We start from the raw sequence: 20,766 nt of genomic DNA on the forward strand, positions 1-20,766 counted from the left end.
CTCTCACTAACTGCTTTAACAACATCTGCCTTAACCCATCATCCTCAACCTGCTTCTCGAGAGTTGCAGCGACTTTCTCTTCCAAGGAGAGGAATGACTCTGATTTGCCTTGAACTATTTCAGTATATTGCTTTCTAGGTGCAGACAACTCTATGGTTTTCAACAGGGCAGCCATGCCGACCTGTTGAACTTGCTGCAGGACGCTAGAGGACAAAGTACCATTTAGGCTGGGATCAGAGAAGGGACCAGTCCCTATCAAAGCATCCATTCCTACTGTCCGTCTAGGATCGGCAGCAGGGAGCTGCATATTCCCTAATGCAGCCTCGTCAGCCAGCTTTCTTCAGGTTTTCTCAAAACCTGTAAATTGTACAGGTTGAAATAGAATTTGACCTAAGTGTCTGATATCAAATGGAGAAAGCAAATCTGTATTTATCACCCTTATTATCTGCATAACCTCAGCAGAACCTAGCCCATGTTGTGCCACCTTGGATTGCAAATCCTGTGCAACTTTCCAAGTAATCACCTCATGCTTGTCATGCTCCCCTGAATTTGGGAGAGCCTTATACACTGGGAAAGCTTGGATCTCCCCTTTTGGGGGAGTCACTACCATCCTGAACTTCTGGCACAGCCTGTGGATAGAGTGTAACAGCTTCCCGATTACCCCCAGAATCCTCAAATCTGTTTGGCATTTCAAGTGTTTCCAATAATTTCCAAACTCCCTCCTCCAATGCTCGCATCTTAACTGACTCTAAGAAGCGATTGTAGTGGGTCGGACGCACTTTTACCGTGCAGTCCTGAAAGGTCCAGGGGTGAGACCGGCGCAGCCTTTTCTCTCTCCGCCTGGCTACGGCAGCTTTACACCTGTCACGATCCACTAATACAAGCGAGGGTCGTGATGGTTTGTTTATAGATCTCAGAGTGGAAAAGGACACAAGGGATTTCAGTCTTAATCAGAACAGTGCACCTTTATTAAGTGCCCACAACACAGTAATGTGACAGAGGAGAGAAAGAGAGAGAGAGATAAAGAAAACAAAGTAAAAGAGTAGAGAGGAAGAAAGGGGGGGAAATAGCTACCAATGGATGAGATGAAGTCTTCGTGGTTGTCTCGGTTTGAAAGACAGGTGTCTGCTAAGGAAGGCAGGAGCCTCCCTTGGAGTGGCAGAGATAACCCCTTCCCTCTGAGTTATTATAATTTTGAAATCAAGGGTCTTTAGGCAAAGATGTGGGAAATAGGAATAACAGTTCTTTACTATATATATATAGATATATATATATAACTAGTCAAACAAAACAGCAACAACTATGACAGTAACAGCAAACACAAACCCAGTCCCAGCCCTCTCGGCTGTCAGGCTGCTCCCCCTCGGGTGCAGTTCCGCTCGCAGCCGGCAGGGATCGCTGGCGGCTCCCGGTGAGCAGGGCAGGTGCGATGGTTCCCCCGCAGCTGCAGGGGGCGCTCCGGAGCGAGCTCGGGGAACACGCGGCCGCTCTGATGCCCTGGGATCCCGGGAAAGGATGGAACAAAGGAGCTTCACAAACCGGTGGGCAGCTGGTCCCGGTTCCCGGAAACAGCAGGCTGGACTGGTAGGCTGGAGCGGCAGGCACAAACACAAATCCCGGGTGGCAGACGAGATGTATCCAAAAGGGGAACCCCCCGGGGCTCCAGGCAGGCAGGGTAAGCACGGCTACAGCGTAGCGAAGGCTCGAAGCAGCAGCGGGGCGGGCGGCCACAGCCCAGCCTCCAGCAGGGCAGGGAAAAGCAGCTTTGGGATCCCCGGTGTTGTTCCCAGCAGAAAGGAAAGACGCCGAAAACGGGAACCAGCAGCTCCTCTCTCTGCACCTTCTCCCTCCAGACGCTGAGAGCGAACTGAACTGCCCGCCAGGTGAGAACAAAAGCCTGGACGGGCCCTTTTGTCTTTCTTAAGTATGGCTATCTCCTCTCAAGTATGGCCATTTATCTCCTAGCAACATGCTATGGGAAAAAATTCCTTTAACAGAAAAAAACTAGGACTAAACTGAAACCCCAACATTATCCACCCCGAATTTTTTTCCATACTAACATGTTACATGAAACTTAACTTTTTAACCATATAAATACAAGCATCACCTAAATTATATACATATGTACATGCTGATACTGATACAAGTATAGAGCCATGGGTAGTTCACCCTAAAACAAGGTCCCCTTGCGGTATGCATCGGGTCTCTCCATCCCTTTGCATCACCCACCAGGTACAACCTGGTCCCTGAGCAAAAACAACCCCACGGATGGGTTTGCCTTTGCTCAAGGCAGACTTTACCCAAACAGTTTTTCCAAGCATACCTCTCATGTGCACCACTGGAACCTTATCCCCATCTGTTGTTTGTAGGGGTTCGGATTGGGCAGGGCCGGCTCGGCTGGTGGAGCCTCGGGTGTTAACTAACCAGGTGGCTTTTGCTAAATGCACCTCCCAGTTTTTGAAACTCCCCCCACCCAGCGCCTTCAAGGTGGTTTTAAGCAGTCCATTACACCGCTCAACCTTCCCAGCTGCTGGTGCATGGTAAGGGATGTGGTACACCCACTCAATGCCATGTTCTCTAGCCCAGGTGTTTATAAGGCTGTTCTTGAAGTGAGTCCCATTGTCAGATTCAATCCTCTCAGGGGTACCATGCCTCCAAAGGACTTGCTTTTCAAGGCCCAGGATGGTGTTCCGGGCAGTAGCGTGAGGCACAGGGTAGGTCTCCAGCCATCCTGTGGTGGCTTCTACCATTGTGAGCACATGGCGCTTGCCTTGGCGGGTTTGAGGCAGTGTGATGTAATCAACCTGCCAGGCCTCCCCATACTTGTATTTGGACCACCGCCCACCATACCACAGGGGCTTCACCCGCTTGGCCTGCTTGATCGCAGCGCATGTCTCACAGTCATGGATGACCTGGGAGATACTGTCCATGGTCAGATCCACCCCTCGGTCTCGTGCCCACTTATAGGTGGCATCTCTGCCCTGATGGCCTGAGGCATCATGGGCCCATCGAGCTAGGAACAACTCTCCTTTATGTTGCCAATCCAGGTCTATCTGGGACACCTCTATTTTCGCAGCCTGATCTACCTGCTTGTTATTACGATGTTCTTCATTAGCCCGGCTCTTGGGAATGTGAGCATCTACATGACGGACCTTCACAGATAGCTTCTCTACTCGAGCGGCAATGTCTTTCCACTCCTCAGCAGCCCAGATTGGTTTTCCTCTGCGCTGCCATTTTGCCTTATTCCACCTTTCCAGCCAACCCCACAGAGCATTGGCTACCATCCATGAATCAGTGTAAAGGTAGAGCTTTGGCCACTTCTCTCTTTCAGCAATGTCCAGAGCTAATTGAACGGCTTTGAGTTCAGCAAATTGGCTCGATCCACCTTCTCCTTCCGTAGCCTGTGCAACTTGTCGTGTGGGGCTCCATACAGCGGCTTTCCATTTCCGGCTAGCGCCTACAATTCGGCAGGAACCATCAGTGAAGAGGGCATATTGTTTTTCACTCTCTGGTAGCTCGTTATACGGTGGGGCTTCTTCGGCACGCGTCACCTGCTCCTCTTCTTCTTCAGAAGATAACCCAAAAGTCTCACCTTCTGGCCAGTTCGTAATTATTTCCAAGATCCCAGGGCGACTTGGGTTTCCAATTCGGGCGCGCTGCGTGATGAGGGCGATCCATTTGCTCCAAGTAGCATCGGTGGCGTGATGCGTGGAGGGAACCTTTCCTTTGAACATCCACCCCAGCACCGGTAGTCGGGGTGCCAGGAGGAGTTGTGCCTCAGTTCCAATTACCTCTGAGGCAGCTTGGACTCCTTCATAAGCTGCCAAGATTTCTTTCTCTGTGGGAGTGTAGTTGGCTTCGGACCCTCTGTAGCTTCGGCTCCAGAATCCCAGCGGTCGGCCACGAGTCTCACCAGGCACCTTCTGCCAGAGGCTCCAGGACAGACCATTGTTCCCGGCTGCAGAGTAGAGCACGTTCTTCACCTCTGGTCCTGTCCTGACTGGGCCAAGGGCTACGGCGTGAGCGATTTCCTGCTTGATCTGGGCAAAGGCTTGCTGTTGTTCTGGGCCCCAGTGGAAATCGTTCTTCTTGCGGGTAACCAGGTAGAGAGGGCTCACAATCTGGCTGTACTCAGGAATGTGCATCCTCCAGAAACCTATGGCGCCTAGGAAAGCTTGTGTTTCCTTCTTGTTGGTTGGTGGAGACATCGCAGTGATCTTATTGATGACCTCAGTGGGAATCTGACGCCGTCCATCTTGCCACTTCACTCCCAGGAACTGGATCTCTCGGGCAGGCCCCTTGACTTTGCTCTTCTTGATGGCGAAACCAGCTTTTAGGAGAATTTGGATTATTCTCTCTCCTTTCTCAAACACTTCTGTTGCGGTGTTCCCCCACACAATGATGTCATCAATGTACTGCAGATGTTCTGGGGCCTCACCCTTTTCCAGTGCAGCCTGGATCAGTCCATGGCAGATGGTGGGACTGTGCTTCCACCCCTGGGGCAGTCGGTTCCAGGTGTACTGCACACCCCTCCAGGTGAAAGCAAACTGAGGCCTGCACTCTGCTGCCAGAGGAATGGAGAAAAATGCATTGGCAATGTCAATAGTGGCATACCACTTCGCTGCTTTGGACTCCAGCTCATACTGGAGCTCCAACATGTCCGGCACAGCAGCGCTCAGTGGTGGAGTCACTTCATTCAAGCCACGATAGTCCACAGTCAATCTCCATTCCCCATCAGACTTGCGCACAGGCCAAATGGGGCTGTTGAAGGGTGAGTGGGTCTTGCTGACCACCCCTTGGCTCTCCAGCTCACGAATCATCTTGTGGATGGGAATCACAGCATCTCGATTTGTCCGATACTGCCGGCGGTGCACTGTCGAGGTGGCAATTGGCACTCGTTGCTCTTCCACTTTCAGGAGCCCAACTGCAGAAGGATTCTCTGATAGTCCAGACAGGGTATTCAATTGTCTAATGCCCTCTGCCTCCACAGCAGCAATCCCAAATGCCCACCTGAGTCCCTTTGGGTCTTTGTAATAGCCATTCCGGAGGAAGTCTATGCCCAGAATACATGGGGCCTCTGGGCCGGTCACAATCAGATGCTTTTGCCACTCCTTCCCAGTCAGGCTCACCTCAGCTTCCAAAAGGGTCAACTGCTGTGATCCCCCAGTCACCCCAGCAATGGATACAGGTTCTGCCCCCACATGTCCCGATGGCATTAAAGTACACTGTGCCCCAGTATCAACCAATGCATCATATTTTTGTGGCTCTGATGTGCCAGGCCATCGGATCCACACCGTCCAGAAAACCCGGTTCTCCCGTGCCTCTTCCTGGCTAGAGGCAGGGCCCCTCTAGCCCTGGTTATCATTCTTTCCCTGGGCATACATACTAGAGGTACCTTCGAGGGGATCTGACATATCATCCTCCTGTCTGTAATACCTGGCAGCTCGGTCACGGGAGGCTGAGGCTACTTTCACCTTAGTGGAACCCCCTCGGTTAGTGCCTCCCTCCTTGAGTTCACGCACCCGCGCTGCCAGGACAGAGGTGGGTTTCCCATCCCACCTTCTCATGTCTTCCCCATGCTCACACAGGAAAAACCACAGCTCAGCTCGTGGGGTGTACCCTCTCTCTCTCGCAGGGGGACGACGGGCTCTGACCTGGGGGCCTGTGACTCGCACTGGTGCCACACTGACCTTCCTCATCTCCTCCATCTCCTCCCTCATTTCCTTCCTCATCTCCTTCATCTCCTCTTTGAGGTCCTGGACCACAGCAGAGACATGAGCTTTCAGTGGACCATTGACCATGCTGTCATAATTCCTGAGCTTGTTGGCAACAGAGCCCACTGTTTCTCGGTTATTGTCAGCATCAATGGTTGCAATGAAGGTGGTGTATTGCGATGGCCCTAGTCTTGCCAGGTTCCACATCATCTGTCCTGTGCACCTGACCTTATCGGGGTCATTACCGTGCTGTCCATCCCTCCCAAAGAGTACCTCTAATACTGCCACCTCTCTTAGCTGCTGGATCCCTTCCTCAAGTGTCTTCCACTGCATTCTATGATGGTACTCCTGCATTCTTTCTTTGTGAATGAACCTTTCTCTCACACTCGTTAAGAGCCACTCCCAGAGAGAAAGGGGCCCTGGCTCCCTCACAAATACCTGGTTCACACCTGGGTCCTGGGTCAACGATCCCAGATACCTTGCCTCACCACTATCCAATTGCACACTTGTGCCCATGAGGTCCCAAACCCGAAGCAGCCAGGTGGTATAAGGCTCACGCCCCCTTCGCACAATGTCATCTCGCATACCACGGAGACTGTCGTACGAGAGGGACTCAATGATGATTTCTGGCTCTGGCTCACCTGCTGGTTGTGAGGGCCCTGGTTCCCCATCATCATTAACTGGTCGTACTGATTTGGTCTTACACTTCCTCCTCTGCACAGGGGCGACTGCTGCTGGCTGTACTTGTCCTTGGGGTTCAGCTGAAACCTGGGTGGTTGTAACATCCGTGGGTTCCACTGCTGCACCGTCAGACTCACCCTTTTTGGGGCAGGGAGAGGTTTTTTCACTAGCTGAGGAGGTGTATTCCCTTAGCAATTGGCATATCCCCTGGTGCACCTGGCCCATCTCCTGGTGCATCTCCTGCATCCCTTTCGCCAGTACCCCCACCCATTTCGGGTAGTCCATTTCTGAGGTGGGCTGTTGGGCGGTATCTGGCTGTGGGGGAGGGTCTCTAGTGTCTGGGGCTGTGTCAGGCTCTGGGGATGAATCAGGCTCTGGGGTAGGATCTCTAGTGTCTGGGGCCGTGTCAGGTTCCGGGGCAGGATCAGGCTCTGGGGTAGGAACTTTACTCTCTGGGGCCATGTCAGGTTTTGGGGCAGGATCAGGCTCTGGGGCAGGATCTCTAGTCTCTAGGGCTGGTGTCTGGGTAGTTATCCAAGCCAATCTCAACTTATCCTTGAATGCTAAATAGAGTAGGCCTACCAGCAGCAGGTGGTTAGTATTCAGAGGGAATCTAAACCCTTCGAAAATTGATGGGGTGGGTCCAAATAACTGGTTGAGGGGTTGGGGGAAAACTTCCCCTGGTGTCATTTCCTCACAGAAGGTACCATTGTTAACATAACCCCAAAAACATGCGCTCAGTGTGTGATAGCCATTTATCCACGTGCCCACATTCCGGAGGAAGTTAAAAACCCATGAATTCCTCACCTTCTCGACCCATAGCACAAGCTGGATAACAGCAATGGTAGCCTTAGTCAGAGGACCCATATTCAAGTAAGGAGCTGCAAAGGGGAAGAATATAGCCACGGCCACATGCCACCCGAACCAGGGCAAAGTAGACCACATAGTGCTGCCTACCAAGGTTCCTATACCCAACACACCAAATTAAGTTATCCAGGAACTGTTATTCCTTTTTCACCTCTCTCTCTTAATGCCCTCAGGCCCCACGGTTGGGCGCCAAGATCTGTCTCGGTTTGAAAGACAGGTGTCTGCTAAGGAAGGCAGGAGCCTCCCTTGGAGTGGCAGAGATAACCCCTTCCCTCTGAGTTATTATAATTTTGAAATCAAGGGTCTTTAGGCAAAGATGTGGGAAATAGGAATAACAGTTCTTTACTATATATATATAGATATATATATATAACTAGTCAAACAAAACAGCAACAACTATGACAGTAACAGCAAACACAAACCCAGTCCCAGCCCTCTCGGCTGTCAGGCTGCTCCCCCTCGGGTGCAGTTCCGCTCGCAGCCGGCAGGGATCGCTGGCGGCTCCCGGTGAGCAGGGCAGGTGCGATGGTTCCCCCGCAGCTGCAGGGGGCGCTCCGGAGCGAGCTCGGGGAACACGCGGCCGCTCTGATGCCCTGGGATCCCGGGAAAGGATGGAACAAAGGAGCTTCACAAACCGGTGGGCAGCTGGTCCCGGTTCCCGGAAACAGCAGGCTGGACTGGTAGGCTGGAGCGGCAGGCACAAACACAAATCCCGGGTGGCAGACGAGATGTATCCAAAAGGGGAACCCCCCGGGGCTCCAGGCAGGCAGGGTAAGCACGGCTACAGCGTAGCGAAGGCTCGAAGCAGCAGCGGGGCGGGCGGCCACAGCCCAGCCTCCAGCAGGGCAGGGAAAAGCAGCTTTGGGATCCCCGGTGTTGTTCCCAGCAGAAAGGAAAGACGCCGAAAACGGGAACCAGCAGCTCCTCTCTCTGCACCTTCTCCCTCCAGACGCTGAGAGCGAACTGAACTGCCCGCCAGGTGAGAACAAAAGCCTGGACGGGCCCTTTTGTCTTTCTTAAGTATGGCTATCTCCTCTCAAGTATGGCCATTTATCTCCTAGCAACATGCTATGGGAAAAAATTCCTTTAACAGAAAAAAACTAGGACTAAACTGAAACCCCAACAGTGGTCTTCTGCCAATAGATTCGCCTTCTTTCCGTATGGAGATCTCGTCTCAGTTATTTCAGAAAGTCCCTTTATAATCCTTTTCAGAAGCGAGGGGCAACTGGCCAAGAGGTGGGGAAATCTACAGCCGTTGTTATGGGGCCCGTTGCTTTGGGAAAACAGGTACAGGACAGGTGTACAGGACAGGTGTACAGGGTAGGTCATTCCTTTCCGCTTCAGCGCAGTCCTTCCTGCCTGGGCAGCAAGAACGGCACAGTCCATTGTGACCTGCACTAATTTTCCTCAGGAATGCGTACCAGTTCCCAGCGGGCACACCTGAAGGCAACAGTTGGCAGACACCCCACCTCAGCCAGGCCAGGACTCCTGTGTTCAGTCTCTGTCCTCAGCGATGATTGTGAGGCAGATGAGGGATCTTTGGACCGTCTCTTACAATGCCCCGGCATCAGAACCTCATCTGCCTCACTTCCCGACGAGGAATCATCAGGCAAAGACAACTCTGAGACTCTGTGAGTGAACAGAGCTGGGCAGGGAGGGGCACATTGGCTAGGTTGGCTAGGGGCAGAACAGACAGCATGGACTACAGCTGGCTGCCCTGCAGTTTGAACAGCACCCTCTTTACGGGATGCCATCTCGGCTGGTTCCGACCGAACTGGTATTGGAGCTGCTGCAGCTGTCTCCGGGGCTGCTGCCACGCCCGGCTCTGCGCTCATCTCTTGCTCCGCACCAGCACCTGGTGCCACCGCTGGCTGGCCCTTGCTCCACGGCTGCGTTTGGCGCCTCCGTCGCTTCCGGGTTTTCCTGCGGCAGCACTACTTCAGGGTTCACCGCTGGCCGCGCCGTTTCCTGGTTCGGGTGGCGCAGGCGGTGCGGGCAGCGTGGGCCCGGTGCACCCCACGTAGCGGGGTGCCTCTGGCATCTGCAGCAGCTGCTTTTGCAAGCTGAGCAGTTCCTCCAGCTTCCATGATATGTTCTACAGCTCTGTCAGCAATAGCAGATGCTGTATTAGAAGGTCGATGGCTCGATTCTGCAGCTGTGCAGAACAGTCCAGCTCCATAGAGGGCAATGGACCACACCCAGGCAGTTTCGGTGCAGTCAGTCCTGGGGCTACGCCGGCCAAAATGGTAGATCTGGGCGTTCCTGGTGTAGCCCATTGTAGTGGTTTGGTCTAAAATACTCATTACTGTTTATCTTCTGTGAGATAAGAATTAGGAGAAATGCAAAGCAGGCACCAAACTTGAAGGAATATAAAGAAGTTTATTAACAGACCTAAAAGAAGAAAAGGAAAAAAATTATACCACCTTCAGAACTCTCCTCCTCCCCCCACCTTCCTCCTTTCTCCCACTGACAATGTAAAGACAACCCTTAAGATGTTCAGTCTCTTTACCACTTCCATAATAACCATGTTCAGTCCATTTAGGAAGAGAAGTCTCTTCTTGCTCGTGCTATGAAAACAGTATCTCACCAAGACAGCCACCCACTTCCAAATATTGTTCAGTCCATTTAGGAAGAGGAGTCTCTCTGCTTGCGATGTGAGTCCCTTCCCCCAACTTGCAGCTTTTCCCGCAACTGCTTTCGAGGGTCCACTCTTGAAGTTTTCTGGGGTACAATTTTAAGGTTGAGCTGTTCAGAAACAAAGAAACAGAGGCCCTTCTCCTTCCCTGGGAGCAAAGGGTCTTCCTCATCTTCATTGTTAGGACTATCTCTGGGTCCATCTCTAGAAACTGAGGTTTTCTCCTTTCCCATTTGGATCCAAAGTCCTCATCTGGTTCATCTGGTTCATCTCTCTCTCTGTCCAAACTTCTCATGAAATTACAGCTGCGTCAGCATCTGCCTATTGCTTACGAGTTGAACACTCCACCCCCGATATCTTCATGAAATTACAACGGGATACTCTGATATATCATAGCTTCAGAACAGACTTTCAGCTTTAAGCATCTCCTCTCTCTCTTCCCTAAGGTTTTCAGCTCTTCACAGCAATAAAAGGGTTAATCTCACCTCGGCCTTGCAGCTGGAATGTGTCTTATAGCTGTTGGTCACCTGACCTCTGCCAGAGAGAGGTGCCGCTTTGCTGAATCTCCGCCCCAGTGGAGAGGGGGGGGTTCCGAGCCTCTCTGGCCGCCCATGGCAAGGCAGTGGGGGGGGCGGTTCCACGGCTGGAACAGGCCCATGGCTCCAGGCTGGCCGTGGCCCGGCCCGGCCTGGCCCAAGCAGGGCCTGGCCGGGCCTGCTGGCCCCCACACGGGGTCTGCAGCCACCTGTCCCAGTGCCGGAAACGAGAGAGAGCTTGGGGGGGAGTTTGTCTATTCTTAAGTGTGGATCACAGAGGCGGTCACAACTTTAAGTGGCTTAAAGAATTGTCCATATTCAAACTGGCCAGCTGATAGGTTCTATCAGGTCCCAGAGGAAGCTGTAAGCACCCCTTAGCAAGGATATCCCTTCCGGGACTATGCTTGCTAACCTATGACACCCATGCATGTGCAGATGGGCTAGGAGCCGCCACAGTCCAAATCACTAAACCGCTAATTCGCGGCCCTGGATAAGCCATGGCCGCCACCGAGCCGAGCGGCAAGGCATACTGCGCACCCTCCCGCTGCCCTGACACCCCTGCCTCTGCCAGCGCAGGGTCCCTGGGGGCCGTGGAGACCTGTGACTCTGCAGGTTGAGCCAGCACAGGCTCTGCCTGTGAAGCCGGGGGGTTTTTTCGGATCCAGCACCACACGCCCCTGGAGCCCGGTCAGCAGAGTCCCCTTCGGACATCCCTCCATCACTCATCACCAAAATAGGCGAGCCAGCTCTGCTGCCACCGTCAAGGTCTGTCAGCAGCATAAATAACGAATGCCATGTTCGGAATAATTCTAATGCTGCTGGGTCCCCAGATGGGAGCTCGTGCTGGACAGCACAGCCAAGTTCCTGCCATAAGGCAAAGTCCAGAGCAGTGTCTCTCTCCACGGGAACCCCTTGCAAGTCAGCCCAAGTTAATAATTCCCAAAGGGAATTCTCAGGAATGGAGGGGTGCATTATACTAAACACACCTTTCCAGACCATTACCACACGGTCAGTTTGTGAGCCGCTGTTCGCCATTTTCTCAGTCCCGTCGGACCTCCTGGTCATGGGGAGGGGAAGGGGAACAGCGTACTTCTAGAGAAATTCGGCTTGGCTCGCAGCAGCAGGACACTTCGCAGCATGCAGATCATGTCGGGCAGCACCAAATATTAAAAAAAAATAAATGCCCTAAGGTATATCACCGTGTCCTGCAGCCGTAGGGATAGGGAGGAGAGAAGATCCAGCAGGTAGGAATTGTGCAGCAAGATTGATTCATTTAATTATTTTACAAACTCTTTTATAGACTTTTTTCTTCATAGTCTAATTGGACAAAGGACGAGCCACTCCTTGGGGGTTATTGGCTAAAATCCTAAAACATCCATTGTCAAAATATTTTTCTACTATACTATAAACAAGACTTTTCAAGGTTGCAGTTGTTTGGTTCTTTACATTCCCTGCTACCTCTTCTGTGAGAGAGAAAAGTCTCTCACGGGCTTAGAAAATAGCAGGAAAATCCTTGCTAGCAGCATTTTTGTATCCACATAAAACAATGACAGTAGCTCCTGCCACGAGGAAAAAGCACACAACCAAAACTGATTGCCCAGTGAAACATGAGGATGATGCAGGGGAAGGAACCTCAAAGCCACCAACTGACTCAGGCACAGAAATCATTACTGAGTCATTGTCCATAAAGGACCTCCACAGCCTAAGAAAGGATTTGTCATAGGTTAGCAAACATAGTCCCAGAAGGGATGTCCTTGCTAAGGGGTGCTTATAGTTTCCTCTGGGACCTGATAGAACCTATCAGCTGGCCAGTTTGAATATGGACAATTCTTTAAGCCACTTAAAGTTGTGACCGCCTCTGTGATACACACTTAAGAATAGACAAACTTCCCCCCCAAGCTCTCTCTCGTTTCCAGTGCTGGGACAGGTGGCTGCAGGGCCTGTGGGGGCGCCATTCTGGAGTCGATGGACCTGTTCCAGCCATGGAACCCCCCCCACTGCCTTGCCGTGGGCAGCGGAGCAGCTTGGCTCTCTCCCCTCTCCACTGCGATAAGAATAATTTAATATTCCAGCTGCAAAGCTGCAAGGCCGAGGTGAGATTAACCCTTTTATTGCTGTGAAGAGCTGAAAACCTGAGGGAAGAGAGAGAGGAGATGCTTAAAGCTGAAAGTCTGTTGTGAAGCTATGATATATCAGAGCATCCCGTTGTAATTTCATGAAGATATGGGGGGTGGAGTGTTCAACTCGTAAGCAAAAGTACCTGTGCTGAGATAGGCAGATGCTGATGCAGATGTAATTTCATGAGAAGTTTGGACAGGGAGAGATGGACCAGATGAGGACTTTGGATCCAAATGGGAAAGGAGAAAACCTCAGTTTCTAGAGATGGACCCAGAGATAGTCCTAACAATGAAGATGAGGAAGACCCTTTGCTCCCAGGGAAGGAGAAGGGCCCCTGTTTTTTTGTTTCTGAACGGCTCAACCTTAAAATTGTACCCCAAAAAACTTCAAGAGCCGACCCTTGAAAGAAGTTGCTGGAAAAGCTGCAAGTCGGGGGAAGGGACTCACATCGCGAGCAGAGAGACCTCTTCCTAAATGGACTGAACAATATTTGGAAGTGGGCGGCTGTCTCGTTGTGATAATGTTTTCATAGCACGAGCAAGAAGAGACTTCTCTTCCTAAATGGACTGAACATGGTTATTATGGAAGTGGTAAACAGACTGAATATCGTAAGGGTTGTCTTTTTACACTGTCAGTGGGAGAAAGGAGGAAGGTGGGGGGAGGAGGAGAGTTCTGAAGGTGATATAATTTTTTTTTTCTTCTTCTTTTAGGTCTGTTAATAAACTTCTTTATATTCTTTCAAGGTTGGTGCCTGCTTTGCATTTCTCCTAATTCTTATCTCACAGAAGATAAACAGTAATGAGTATTTTGGGCCAAACCACTACAGGACTATACCCGATAGTCTGATGAATCCATAATAAGTTGGATAGTCCGTATTTGGGATGTTGCAGGTGATGATGTGATGCTGGACGGTGCTGAAGTGAGGCATTTAGGATCCCTGTCACGTGATCCGGCTATCGATCAAGTGATAATAAGGAGGGCTGACTCTGTCAGTCTCTGGACACGGGTCTTAAGAGGCATGAGGGATAGATATCTGTGCACAGATGATTTCTATATGCAGCAAACCCAGTGGAAGACCATAGAACAAGGGATCCAATGCCTGAGAGAGCTAGCGTTGGTAGAGATTGTTTTCAAAGATGACCCAGGATTGAGGAGTCCGGACAGGGTCAGACTTGACCCAGTGATGTGGCAAAAAGTCATACGGCTTGGGCCACCAGAATATGTTTCTGCTTTAGCAATGATGAAACCGGATCACGGTGGGAATGAGACCATGCGGGATATGGCGATGAAGCTCTGAGCATATGCAGACTCTGTGCATGGTCCAACACATGCAAGAATCTCAGCTGTGGAAACACGTCTGCAGAAAGTGGAAGAGAAGATGGAGAAGAATCTCCAGGAACTCAAGCAGGAGATTAAAGAGGGCCTTCTCCAAATCTCGGTGGTACAGATCCGAGATTCTGCTATCAAATGCAGATGTTCCCCAGAGAGAAAGAGAAGGAACATCCCATGAAGTGAGCTGTGGGATTTCCTATATGATAGTGGGGAAAATATGCGGAGGTGGGAGAGACAACCCACTACTGCTCTGGCAGCATGAGTGCATGACTTGAAGGAGTGCAAGACTCAGAGAGTAAGTTCCACCAAAAAGGAAGTAGCTCCAGTTGCCCATAGCCAAACCGCCAGAAATGATGGAAAAGAGGATGACATGTCCGATTCCCATGAAGGAACCTCTAAGATGCAGGCCCAGGAAAAGAAGGATAACCAGGCATAGAGGGGCCCTGCCTCTAGCCAGGTAGAGGTCAGGGAAAACTGTGTTTTTTGGACTGTGTGGATTCATTGGCCTGGCACATCAGAACCCCAAAAATAAGATGCCTTGGTTGACACTGGTGCGCAGTGTACAATAATCCCATCGCAACATGTGAGGGTAGAATCTGTTTCTATTGCTGGTGTGACAGGTAGATCACAAGATTTGACCTTGCTGGAAGCTGAGGTGAGCCTGACTGGAAATGAGTGGAAGAAACATCTCATTGTGACTGGTCCAGAGGCCCCGTGCATTTTGGGCATAGACTTCTGACCCCAGGGGAAATGCCCCATGGCCTCACTCTTTATTCGAATAAAGTAACAGGACTCCTCTGTCTCCTTTTTGGACATAAATCTCTGGTGTTTGTGGATGAATTTTCCTGATAATTGTAATGTCTGAGGCCTGGATTTATAAACTGGTGTATACCTTCTGTGAAGGAAAACTGGCAAATTTAGATTGTTAGATCTCTGGAAGTTATGTAATTGTTGCTCTGGTCGTTAGAAAATAGGTTTTACTGGATCACACTACCATTTTTGCTTTTGTTAAAACTGACTTTGTATTTTCAGTAAAATGTAGATTTTGACAGGACTGTTTATTAGAGAAATTTATGGTTACCTGTATGAAACTAGTGTATTTCTGCCTGCAGACAGCATTATATGATTCCTTACTTTAACCCTGCTTAGCGAGGTTTAAACTTTGCAAAAGAAATGCTGATACATTGCATGATTAGTAAAACTTGTCATATAAGATGTATACTGCCTTTTCAAGAACTTTGATTTAAAAGTATGACTGGACTGAATTAATACTGATTTTTTGCTTAGTTGTAATGATGCTTGATGTTACCATGGAATTAGAAAATTGTATACCTGAAAACATATTTGCAAACCCAATACCCTCAGAGCATCATTTATCACTATGTGGATAATTCAATTTGTGGACAAGATGATTCATATTTGCAAGATATTATTCAACATTTTAATCTTATGCAGCATAGGTTGTAGGTGGCCCCTTAGAAACATCAGTAGATCCCTCCTTGGAAATATTTAGGGTTGATATTAATTGAACAAAATGTGAAACCACATGTCCTAGGTTACAATGTAAGATGTAACCAAAAGTATGTATTCTATTATCATCTTCACAAGCTGTTAAAGCAGGTGGGGCAATGTTCGTTATCTCCTCCCATGACTCATCCTTGCTAACTCCTGAGGAGGAGGCTACCTCTGTTTAATGGGCAGTCAAGGACCCACCACATGACTCATAGAATTACATCAGCCCATTGTGAGATGCTCTACCCAGGGGGAGGAACCAAGCATTCCCACCTGGATATAATCTGGGGTTTGGAGCAGCACAAGTGGCCCTTACCTACTGGATTCCCAGAGGACAAGAGCTACCACTGGACCTTCAGGTGAAGACCAGACTCTTTTTCTACAGGATCACCGCTTCAACAGGACCACTTCATCTGGATTGCTACCACCACCTTGACTAACAGGACATCAGGTTGTATCCTGACTCTGTCAGTGTTCTTGTACTATTGCATTTATTTAATTTTTCTATTAAATTATAATTCTGACTTGTGATCTCCAGCTGGTTTGTTTTCAAACTAGTACATATTTTTATCCACCCCTTATTCTTTTACCATCTACATCATGGTCTAATCAATACCTGTTGGAGTCACTGAGCCAACAGCTGAGCCAGCCGCTGGGCCAGAAAGCCCTGAAATAGCAAAGGCCTGCTGGTGGAAAACTCAGATATTTGAGACACCACTCTCACCTTTGTGTGAGTAAAGGAAAAGCCTCTCCCACAATTCCTTGTGGATGAAATGTAACCTTACACACCCCCCAGACCCTGGTTAAAGAAAACTACCTCTCCCAGCAGCCTGTGCAGTTGCATACCTGACCTGGTCCCCCACTCCGCCCCTTCCCTCTGCTCATTGGTTCCCTTCCCCGGTCCCGCCTTTGTACCGCCCATATGCCCTCAGATCATTGGCTCTGTTACCCTATGTAAAACTGATCACAAACACGCTGGGCCCTCTTGCATTTGGTCCCCTCTGTGGAGGATAAAATAAACCTCGTCTGTGGAACACACCATGTGGAGGCCCCCCCCTCCTCGGCTCCTTATCTCTGGTAATATTGAGCTATCTGGAATAAGTGTGTGTGTATGTGTATCACCAGTGCATAACATCTGGGCAGGGCTGTTACAGTGCGGATACTGCAACACACGTATCAAACAAGGAGGCCCGTGGAAAAGAAATATATATGGACCGATTCTTGATAGATGTTTCAGAGACGTTTATTTCTCCAGCCGCATAGCTGGGTTCTGCCAAGCAACTGTTACAATCACGGGACCCGAGGGTCCTTGCCCGCGCAGGGGAACACAAAACAACCAATGGGGGACGAGGCTGACCAGGGGCTAGAGAAACCCTGTGCCTCCCCCCCAGGGCCCCTCTCCCAGGACCACATGGCAGGGGGGAAGGGACCCCAACATGGAGCTGAAAGGAGAAGCCTGCTAGCGTGAACAAATGCACCCGAGTGGTCTTGTGCTCAAGACAGTTTTGGGGAACACAGCAGCGATCTCTCAATTGCCCTAACACCACCACACTTTTATAAATACCCTCCTTAATCTCTACACAATGAAAACCCTACACACAGTTCTCACTTAAGATTACGTCTCCTTGTGGTACACTGTAGATACAAAAATGCTGCTAGCAAGGATTTTCTTGCTATTTTCTAAGCCCGTGAGAGACTTTTCTCTCTCACAGAAGAGGTAGCAGAGTTATGTAAACAACCAAACCACCTGCAACCTTGAAAAGTCTTGTTTATGGTATAGTAGAAAAATATTTTGACAATGGATGTTTTAGGAGTTTAGCCAATCACCCCCAAGGGGTGGCTGATCATTTGTCCAATTAGACTATGAAGAAAAAAGTCTATAAAAGAGTTTGTAAAATAATTAAATGAATCAATATTGATGCACAATTCCTACCTGCTGGATCTTCTCTCCTCCTCCTCCCTATGGCTGCGGGACACTGATGCCTTTTCCTGGTCTTAAAATCGAGAGTCATACATGGTTAGAAGGGGAAAAGGGATTTTACCTTGGTATTTATTTTAAGGATCCTTAGGTGCACACGTCTAGGTCATATGCATCGAGATGCACCCCGCCGAGTCTCTGTGTCCTCCCCCCCCCACATTGGGTATAACATTATAGGTTTTACTAATTAGCATATCTATCAAAGATTCCCCAATGAGAGGCTCAAGTGAGCCCCCTCCCCAAGGAACCTTCCCCTGGATGGTTCTATCTTGGTTTACAGAATGTGTTCTGGAGAGGACCTTGGGGTCTGGGGCACACTGATCCCTAGCTACGAAGCTTCTAAAATGTTTAGTCTCTTAGCTTGACAAACAAGTCCAAGAATGTAGGCAAAAAGCACTAGGAATACAGAAGTTGTAAAAAGGTATAACAGCGGTATAAAAGAAAAGGCAAAAATCTTCATGGCATCATTTCTCCCCTTTTAGAGACTAACAAAACACTATCTTGTCTAGTCTCTACTCTACTCTATTTTTTTACCCGCTGAACCGGTTTACACAACCGGCTGCTCCACAGGAAATTACACAGATAATAACTAAAATTACAACTATTATGAATATGTTTTTAACCCAGGCCCAGTTTGGTAACCATGAGGTGAGGGTATCAAAAATATGATCAAATTTTAAGGTGTTATTTCTAGAAGTTACTTCATGTAGAATTTGAGTTCCCTTCCAAATTTCATCCAAATCTTTCTTAATTTTTCTATTAAAATGCTAATTAATGGCCAGTGACCCTTCCCATCTCGGGGTGGTAACTGAGTACAGATCCAGCAATCGCTCTTATTAAGAATTTTGGACACATTTTGGACCACAGTCTTATGCAAATCATGGGGTGAACCCTGAATCATAGTTACCAGTTGGGCAAACAGCAAACATGTAAAAAACAGTTTAAACTGCATCTTTCTGATTTGTATCAGTCTCTGTCTTCTTGGTGATTTCAGGAGCAGAAGCTTTCTTCACCCTGGAGTAGTGAATCCACGGTCCCTTGCCAGCAACCTTGACCGCAGTAAAAGTGGTCAGCAAAACTTGGAATGGTCCCTTCCACTTGGCTTGCAAGGGGTCTCTGTCCCACCACTTGATGTAGACCCAGTCTCCAGGCTGGAATGGATGAGCAGGTGTGTCCAATCCTATTGGTTTGGATAACACGATGAATCTCTGGAGCTTCTGCAAAGTGGAACTCAGAGCCATTAAATATTTCTGTAAATCATTTTTACTTCTCATATTGTTGGAATTGAAAAAAGGCCCGGCGGCACTGGCGGGAGGAGAAATTGCAGTCCAAAACCAATGTGGTTGTTAAGAGCAAGCTCCGTTTATTAGCAATCCAGAGGCACTTATATAGTACACCAGCTTGTTAACTCTCAAGTGGCTTAAAACTTATCAAAGCGCATTTCTACTTCTACATAATTTGACTTACATTGGCAAGCTTCTACAGTTATGTTATGATTAAAAGAATTCAGAGTTCACCTCCCCTTCTCCGGGTCTTATCTACACAGCTGTAAATCTTCAAAACTCCCTTTTTGTTCCCAGCCCTGTTTTTTTCACACAGGGATTTTCTCATGGAGAGTTTTTCTCACACACAGGCCTTTTGCTTGCAGGCCTATTGCTTATATAGTTCTTTTATTGATCCCATAATTCTACCAATGATCCATGTCCCTGATCCTCTAACCAAATCCCAACATAATATGAATTTCCCCTGGGATATGTGGAACCTGGTATGGCCTGCCATATATTATTTCATAGGGGCTGATGTTGTCCCTTCACCTTGGCTGTATGCAGACCCTCAGAAAGGCTATAGGCAGGGCTTGAACCCACGTCATGGATGTCACATGACAAATCTTGCAAATCTGGGTTTTGAGGGTCCCATTCATGCGTTCAGCTTTGCCACTTGCCTGGGGCCTGTATGGTGTGTGCAGGTCCCAGGTAAGTCCCAACATCCTGCTAACATCTTCAACAACTGTTGCAACAAAATGTGGTCCCCTATCTGATGACATTCCCAAAGGAACCCCAAATCTTTGTATTATATGATTGAGCAAAGCTTTCACTACTTCTTTTGCTGTGTTGGTGCGACAAGGGAAAGCTTCAGGCCATCCACTGAAGGTGTCAGCCAGTACCAGTATATACCTGCATCTCTCTTTGCGTGGCATCTCAGCAAAATCTATTTGCCAATAATCACCTGGGATATCTCCTGTCTTTGTCACTCCTAACACAACTCTCTTGCTTGTGTCAGGGTTGTTTTTACAGAAGGTTTCACACTTGCTTGTTACAGATTGTACAATATCAGTCATTCCTCTCCCTATCACTACTTTCCTCAAATGCTTTAAAAGATTTTCTGTTCCCCAGTGGGTACTTTCATGCTCTCGTTGGGCTATTTCCCGAAGGATCAGGGCTGGAACTATGACTTGTCCTACTGGGGTAACAGCCCACCCACCTTCTTTGATTTCAGCCTTAAGGAACTTAATTAATTTGTGATCCCTCTGATCGTATTTTGGGGTAAATGATGACAAATCTATCTCTTTCTGTGGTACCACTGCAAAAATGCCTTTTTCTGCAATCCCCCTGGCTGTTTCGTCAGCAAAACGATTTCCTATTTCAGGCTCTGTTTTCCCTTTTTGATGACCCTTGCAATGCATGATAGCTACTTCCGTAGGCTTCCAAATGCTCTGTAAAAGTGCAAGAATTTGTTTAGCATGCTTAACTTCATTGCCTTGAGCAGTCAGCAGGCCACGTTCCTTCCAAATAGCTCTGTGGGCATGAACAACACTGAAGGCATATTTGGAATCAGTCCATATGTTCACCTTCTTCCCCTCGCTCAGTTCTAGAGCTCTCGTTAGTGCAATGAGTTCAGCTTTCTGTGATGATACATCTGGAGGCAAAGCTTTTGCCTCAATGATCTTATCTGAGGTGGTTACGGCGTAACCGGTCATCCTCCTACCATTTCTCATGAAGCTGCTCCCATCAGTGTACAATTCCCAGTCTGGATCTTTCAAAGGAACATTTTTCAGGTCTGGTCTGCTGGAATAAGTTTCCTCTATTGTCTGCAAACAATCATGCTCAGGCACACTGTCAGGTAACGTGGATGATAAAAACATTGCAGAGTTTACCACAGAAGTTGTCTTTAGAGTAACATCGTCCTGTTCTAATAACACAGATTGGTATTTGAGCATCCTGCTAGGGGAGAGCCAGTGTGCCCCCTTTTGCTCCAGCACATTTATCACTGCATGGGGTACATACACGACAATGTGCTGCCCAAGGGTGAATTTACGGGCCTCCTGTATTAGAAGGACTGTTGCTGCCACAGCTTTCAAGCATCTTGGCCAACCCTGGGCTACATTGTCTAGGT

The sequence above is a fragment of the Aphelocoma coerulescens genome (assembly GCF_041296385.1).
Source record: "Aphelocoma coerulescens isolate FSJ_1873_10779 chromosome W unlocalized genomic scaffold, UR_Acoe_1.0 ChrW_unloc_scaf_1, whole genome shotgun sequence".
Lineage (NCBI taxonomy): Eukaryota > Metazoa > Chordata > Aves > Passeriformes > Corvidae > Aphelocoma > Aphelocoma coerulescens.